This window comes from Lithobates pipiens, unplaced genomic scaffold, assembly GCF_037356315.1.
Source record: "Lithobates pipiens isolate NorthernLeopardFrog02 unplaced genomic scaffold, aLitPip1_a1.2 Scaffold_13, whole genome shotgun sequence".
Lineage (NCBI taxonomy): Eukaryota > Metazoa > Chordata > Amphibia > Anura > Ranidae > Lithobates > Lithobates pipiens.
The window spans coordinates 204,874,143-204,882,519 of NW_027507718.1; positions in this window are offsets into that span (position 1 = coordinate 204,874,143).

An 8,377-nucleotide genomic window follows, 5' to 3' on the forward strand; every position below is an offset into this window, starting at 1 on the left:
AAGTGACCCCGAGATATGTGGCCCCAAAATCGGGTCACAAAATGTTATTAGTTAATAGAGCAGAGAATGACATTTTGCGACCCGATTTTGGGGCCACATATCTTGGGGTCACTTATAGCTAGAAACCCCAAATTTGGTATGCAAACACAATAATACTAGCTCTACAACATATCCAAGTGTCTAGCACCAAGTGACCCCGAGATACATGGCCCTAAAGTCGGGTCATAAAATATTTTCGAATGCGGTTGCAATAATGTTGAATCATGTTGAAATCATTTCGAATGCAGTTGAAATAATGTCGAATCATGTTGAAATAATTTCGAATGCATTCGAAATTATTTCAAAATGATTCAACATTATTTCAACCGCATTCGAAAATATTTTGTGACCCGACTTTAGGGCCATGTATCTCGGGGTCACTTGGTGCTAGACACTCCAAATTTGGATATGTTGTAGTGCTTGTACCATTGTGTTTGCATACCAAATTTGGGGTTTCTAGCTATAAGTGACCCCGAGATATGTGGCCCCAAAATCGGGTCGCAAAATGTCATTCTCTGCTCTAATAACTAATAACATTTTGCGCCCGATTTTGGGGCCACATATCTCGGGGTCACTTATACCCCAAATTTGGTATGCAAACACAATAATACTAGCAATACAACATATCCAAATTTGAAGTGTCTAGCACCAAGTGACCCCGAGATACATGGCCCTAAAGTCGGGTCACAAAATATTTTCGAATGCGGTTGAAATAATGTCGAATCATGTTGAAATAATTTCAAATGCGGTTGAAATAATTTCGAATCATGTCAAATTCATTCGAATGCATTCGTTATATTTCTTTCGTATTCGTTGTAATTTGTTATTTTTTTATTCGGACATTCGGATGCATCCGAATGTCCGAAAGAGGCAAAATTCGGCCGAATTTCGATTCGTTACGAAACGAATTGCACAAGCCTAGCAGCTGGACGTGTTGAGCCGCATCATGCCGAAGACTTGGTAGAGTGGATGACCAAGCCCTCTTCATCCTCCTCATCCTCTCTCACCCAGGCTCAGGGTACTAACAAAGCAGCTGCCAACACATCGTCTTCCCTCCTGTCAATGTCATCATCAGTGACTCCTTCCCTAGACCCACCACGTCCTCCTGAGGAGTCCCCTGATCTCTTTGAGCACAGTGTTGGGTACATGCTCCAGGAGGATGCACAGTGTTTTGTAGGCTCTGATGATGATACTCAGCTAGAGGAAGGCAGAAGCGTGAGCGCAGAGAGAGGGGATGCTCAAGAAGGACAGCAATCTGGCAGTCTTGTTCCACAAGCTGCAGCATTCTGCCAGGTTTGCTCCAGCGATGAAGAGGGAGGGGATGATGAGGGCACTGACTCCACGTGGGTGCCTGTTAGGAGAGAGGAGGAGGAGGCACATGTCCAACGAGGCAGGATGCCCTCCGAGGGCCAGCTTAGGGACAGCACACCGACTGAATCACACCGCAGAGCTCCACCTGTGCAGGGCGCTGCCTCTGTGTGTTATTCTAAAAGTTCTTTGGTGTGGGCCTTTTTTGGAGACGAGTGCATCAGATCGTACCGCTGCTATTTGCAACATATGTCTCAAGTGTATCTCGCATGGCCAAAACATCAGCCGCTTGGGCACCACATGCTTGACCAGACATATGTTGACCTGCCATGCAGCTCGTTGGCAAGCGTACCTCAAAGACCCACACCAAAGAACAAAGCGGACCTCTCCTTGCTCCTCATCAGCTGGGATCTCCAACCCCACTAGACCTTCAGTTCTCTCTGAAACCTGCTCTGAGAGGAATGAAGGTGTAGAATTAGGTGTGTCACAGCCAAGGGCTTCCGGGCACTCTGCTAGCAGTACACCCACGTCCGATTATAGCAGGCAAATTTCCCTGCCCCAGCTGCTGGACCGTCAAAAGAAGTTCACTCCCAGCCATCCACATGCCCAGCAGTTGAATGCTAGCTTGGCTAAATTGCTAGCACTTCAACTGCTGCCTATTCAGTTTGTAGACTCGGCCCTCTTCCGTGAGTTTGTACAATGTGCGGTTCCTCAGTGGCAGGTCCCCAAACGCCACTTTTTCTCACGGAAGGCGATTCCGGCTCTCTACCGGCATGTGGAAGGCAATATCCTTGCCTCGCTGGACAGGGTGGTCAGCGGTAAGGTGCATATTACCGCTGACTCATGGTCCAGCAGGCATGGACAGGGACGTTACCTGTCTTTCACGGCCCATTGGGTCACTCTTCTGGCAGCTGGGAAGGATGCAGGACAAGGTGCAGTAGTGTTGGTGGTTGTTTCGCCACCACACCTCCAAAATGCTACTACTGGTTGTGACACACCTCTCTCCCCCACCCCCTTCTCTTCTTCTTCCTCCATGGCCTCTTCCAGTGCTCTGTCCTCAGAACCAGCGGTGCTCCGTAGGAGTTCCAGGGGCTATGCAAGTACGCAGGCAAAACTATGCCATGCTGTGCTTGCGCTGGTTTGTTTGGGGGACAGGAGCCACACTGGGGCAGATATTTTGTCAGCTCTGCAGGGGCAGGCCGAGAGGTGGTTGACGCCATGCCAGCTTAAGCCAGGAATGGTGGTTTGGGACAATGGCACCAACCTCCTCTCCGCCCTCCGACAGGGACAACTGACCCATGTGCCCTGTGTGGCTCACGTCCTTAACCTGGTGGTGCAGCAATTCTTGGGCAGGTACCTGGGCTTACAGGATGTCCTGAAGCAGGCCAGGAAAGTCTGTGTGCATTTCAGTCGATCATTTAATGCCTGTGCTCGGTTGGCTGAGCTCCAAAAGGAGTTGAATCTGCCCAAGACCCGCCTTATATGTGACATGCCCACCAGGTGGAACTCAACGTTGGCCATGCTGCAGCAGCTGCACATGCAGCAGAGGGCTATCAATGAGTACCTGTGCGACTACGGGACCAGGACAGGGTCAGGGGAGCTCGGTTTTTTCTCACCACGCCAGTGGGGCATGATCAGGGATGCATGCACTGTCCTGTCACCGTTTGAGGAGGCCACAAGGATGGTGAGCAGTGACAGTGCATGCATCAGTGACACTGTACCTCTTGTCCACCTGTTGGAGCATACGCTGCATGGAATAATGGACAGGGCCCTTGAGGCAGAACATAGGCAGGAAGAGGAGGACTTCCTTGCCTCTCAAGGCCCCCTTTATCCAGACAGTGTTCCTGCTGTCCCACCCATCACACAGGAAGAGGACAAGGAGGAGGAGGATGATTGTGTCAGCATGGAGGTGGAGGCTGGCACTCAGCATCAGCAGCAGCAGTCTTGTAAGGATGATTTACAGTCCCAAGAAACCCATGGACTTGTACGTGGCTGGGAGGAGGTAGCTGCGGATCATGTTGTCCTTAGTGACCCAGAGGACTCCGGACCGAATGCCTCAGCTAACCTACGCTGCATGGCCTCCCTGATCCTGCAAAGCCTGCGGAAGGATCCTCGTATTCTTCGGATCAAGGAGAGGGACCATTACTGGCTGTCCACTCTCCTTGATCCACGGTACAAGGTTAAGGTTGCCGACCTTATCTTGCCGTCGCAGAGGGAGCAGAGGATGAGACATCTCTGGGAGGCCTTGCAGAAAGGTCTGTGCAACGCGTTCCCAGAGACTGGGAGTTTACAAACTCCTGGTCCTGGACAACGTGTTGCTGAGGCATCGGTCAGAAGGAGCGGTGGAGAAGGTGGCCGTCTGACCGATGCGTTCAGACAATTTTTTAGTCCACAGCCCCAAGGTACGATCGGTTCCAGAAACCATCGCCAGCGTCTGATTTACATGGTGCAGGAATACCTAGGGGCAAGGTCAGACTTGGACACCTTTCCCACCAAAAATCCTCTGGCTTACTGGGTCTTGAGGATGGATCACTGGCCAGAGCTTGCACAGTATGCAATTGAGCTACTGGCCTGTCCTGCATCCAGCGTTCTTTCGGAACGCACCTTCATTGCTGCTGGTGGCTTTGTTACCGATCACAGCGTGCGCCTGTCCACCGACTCAGTTGATCGACTGACCTTCATCAAGATGAATCAGTCTTGGATCACCCACAGCTACCAAGCACCTGAAGCTGATGTAACCGAATAAATTTTTTTTTTAAATATCACATCCCTTCAAGACTGCCTTTGCTGATGCTGAGTGACTGTCCTGTTATGTTGATTGTCTATTCTCTTCCTCCTCCGCTGATATGTTGGTAGAACATTTTTGGTTCTGGGTGATGCCACCAGCCCAATTTTTCAGCCCCTGTTTAACAGGGGCGTTTAATTACAATTTTTGATTCAATGCTTTGCAGCAGGGCTCATTCCTGCACCACAACTAGAGTATATGGGAGAGGTTGCAGTGTCGTGGCACCAGCACCAGTGCCTAAGGCCCAATTTTTCAGGCCTTGTTTAACAGGGGCATTTAATTAAAAAAATTTATGCAATGCTTTGCAGCAGGGCTCATTCCTGCACCACAACTAGAGTATATGGGATAGGTTGCAGTGTCGTGGCACCAGCACCAGTGCCAGCAGCCCAATTTTTCTGCCCCTGTTTAACAGAGGTGTTTAATTACAATTTTTGATGCAATGCTTTGCAGCAGGGCTCATTCCTGCACTACAACTAGAGTATATGGGAGAGGTTGCAGTGTCATGGCACCAGCACCAGTGCCTAAGGCCCAATTTTTCAGCCCCTGTTTAACAGGGGCATGTAATTACAATTCTTGATATAATATTTCACAGCAGGGCCCGTTCCTGTTCCCACCCAGAGTGACTGTGAGGACTTATAGTGTTGTTGCACCAGCACCAGCACCACAACCGCCAAAGGTAAATTTTTCTACCACTGTTCAACAATGGCATGTAATTACAATTCTTGATATAATCGTTCACAGCAGGGCGCTCCAGTGCCCACCAAGAGTCACTTTGAGGGCTTACAATGTTGTGGCAACACCAATACCTTGTTCCGCCATTTCTGCCGAGCATATAGGGCAGGCCCCTACTTTCAAACATCCAACTTACAAACATCTCCTACTTGCAAATGGAAGGAGACAACAGGAAGTGAGATGAAAAAAGACAGACGGCAAAACAAATTATACAGGGGTGATAACCCTTCCCTATGTTTTCCAAAAAGCTTAAAAATAGATTTTTTGACTGGAGCTACACTTTAAAAATGTACCAGTTCAAAATTACACACAGATTCTACTTAACACAACAAATCTACACAGTCCCTGTCTTGTTTGCACCGCCTGTATACTGCTGTTCTGAGTATATAGGGCCTGGGGGCCCCACGTCTTTCCTTTTTTTAATATGGGTACTGGGTTCCCCTTAATATCCGTACAAGACCCAATGGGGCTGGTAATGGGCAGGGGGGCTACCCATGCCATTTTTCTCAATGATTTTCATCCATATTGCCGGAACCAGATATTACATTAAAAACGCAAGCAGTTTGAAATGACTTTTTTTCCGTTAAATGTCATTTTGTGCAGGGACTGTTCTAAACACGGGAAACACGTGGCACTTCACAGGCATACTATAGACACCTCCCAAGCACTATATTTAAAGGAATATTTCACTTTTTTTTCACTTTAATCGTCATTAAAATCAGTGCTCCCGCCAAAACAGCCATTTTTAAAAACATTTTAGGCATTGACCCATGTCCCCTGGAGCAGGAGCCAGGTCCCCAAACCCTTTTTAGGACAGTATCTTGCATATTAGCCATTAAAATTAGCACTTTTAATTTTGAACGTTTGAGTCCCATAGACTTCAATGGGGTTCTAAAGTTCGTACGAATTTTCGGTCCATTCTAAAGTTCTGGTGCGAACCGAACCGGGGGGTGTTCTGCTCAACCCCAGTCAGGATGGGTTCAGTTTTTTGAGTAGCGGGTCCTGAGCAGGGTAGGGACCCATCAGCCAGATGAATTTGTAAGTATTGCTTCTTGTTTTGAAGAGATATGTGCAGGCTTTGGGCTAGAGATGCATCCATGAAACAGCTGCAGGCCCCAGAGTCAATGATGGCTCGTAGCCGAACCTCCTCTTCCGCCACCTGTAATGAGACCAGGAGGACAAGGTGAGATTGGTTTGAACCAGCAACTTGAAAGTTCACAGCAAACTGTGGTTGGCACTTACTAGGTCTCACAGGGCAGTTGCGTACAAAGTAGCCCGCTTCCCCACAGTACAGGCAAAGATTGGCGGAGTCTCCCATCAGGGGTGAGCGGAGCCCGGACTAAACTCAGCTGCATGGGCTCACTGTCAGCGGAGGAAGGAGGAACCGTAGCAGGTGCAGGAACAGGAGGAACCCATGGTAGCATCCAGGTTGGTCTTGATGACTGGAAACGTTCGGAGCGACGATCCCGTAGGCGTCTGTCAAGTTTGGTGGCCAACTGGATCAGGTCTTCCAATGAAGTGGGAGTATCCACCCGAGCCAACTCGTCCTTCAAAGTCTCAGAAAGGCCCAGGTGATACTGGTATTTGAGAGCAGCCTCATTCTCCAGACCATTTTCGAAATTGCACCATATAATCTTCCACGGGTCTCTTCCCCTGAGTCAGGGTATGTAGGATGAATTCGGCTGTAGCAGTATGTTGAGGATCATCATATAATTGAGTGATCGACTCAAAGAAAGTTTCCACAGAGTCAAGAAGAGGACTCTTCTGTTGCAAGAGATTGTGGGCCCAGGACTGTGGTTCATCAGATAGCAGGGAAATGACAAATCCTACTTTCACAGATTCAGAGTGAAAAGTCCTGGGTTGGAGGGCCAAGTACAGTAGGCATGCATTTTTGAAAGCCCTGAACTTCTTCTGGTTTCCGGAGAATCGCTCTGGAGTGGGGACCCTGGGTTCCGGAAAGGTCATTACCACTGCGGAAGCTGAGCTGCCTTGTCCTTGTGGAGAGGATGTCCCACTGGCTGAAGCTGACGAAGAATCCAAAGGACCTGGAGAGGCAGTCAGGTGCTGGAGGCGGCCTTCAATTTGGAAGTACCCGTCTTGAAGTCTCTGAACAGCCTGGGTCAGGGCTGCAACCTGCTAGCAGAGGGCCTCAAGGGGAGAGCCAGCTCTGTCGGCCTCTGACATGGCTGATTTGCACTGTCAGGTACTCACCAGGGCCGAATTGCTGAGAACCCGTGGGATTTCAAGATGTGTTATGCCTTCCCCCTGGAACATCTGATTCCTCGAGTGATGAAAAAATTCCTACAGGAACAAACAAAACTGATACTAATAGCACAATATTGGAGCAAGAGAGCCTTATTCTCTCAGCTCCTCAGTTTCTCAGCCGACAAGTCTTGGCTACTTCCTCGCATGGATGACCTGATATGTCAGGGACCCCTAACACAACTAAAACAAGAAAGCTTTAAATGAGCGGCCTGGTTACTGAGTAAGACATCCTGAGATCAAAAGGACTCTCAGATAAAGTGGTGGCGATGCTTCTGAGCACCAGAAAGCCTAACACAGGGGCCATCTACAGAAAGACCTGGAAAAAAATGTAACAGCTGGTGCACTGAGAAAAACAGACAGAAGATGGATACACTGACTCTCTTAGAATTCCTACAGCAGGATGCTGATAAAGGTCTATCGCTCAGTACACTGAAGGTTCAGATAGCACTGTTTTTGGTGTATCCAGAATGGACACTACAAGAAGACCCATTGGTTTCTTGTTTTTGCAGAGTGTTGGCTAAGTACAGACCACATCCCACAGCTCAACTCACCAACCAGTCTGCTAACTGACCGAATTAACCTGTCCAACAGTCTGCGTTAAAAACAGGGGTTTAGTTGGCACACTGGAGCATGAAGGCCCCCATTTGCACTAAACTGGAAGCGGTGTGGTGGCCTGGCTCCTGCTCACCATCCAGGATAATGTCGTCCTCTTCATTCTCCTCTCCCCATCCACGCACAACAACAGGGATCCCAAAAAGGTTTAAAGCATGCTCTTCTTGCTCCTCCTCATCCGCCCGGCACCATCCTCCTCTGACTCCTCTTCAGACTCCTGTTGTTCACTTGTCTCAGATAGAGTAGCCCCCCCCTGGGAATTCATCCAGCATTGCGACTTCCTCATCTTCCTGGTCCTGCTCCTCCACAGCTTGATCAATGACACAACGCAATGCACGCTCCATAAAGAAGGCATAAGATACCATGTCACTGATGGCGCCATGGCTGCGACTGACCAGTTTGGTGATCTCCTCAAATGGCCGCAGAAGTCTGCATGCATCGTGCGTGAGCAGCCACTGGCGCGGTGAAAAAAAACCCAGCTCCCCAGAACCTGTTCTGCCGCAGAGTTCATACAGGTAGACGTTAACTGCACGTTTCTGCTGGAGAAGCCTATCAAGCATATAGAAGGTTGAGTTCCATCGCTTCGGGCAATCGCAAATAAGACGTCTGACCGGCAGATTGTGTCGCCGCTGAATG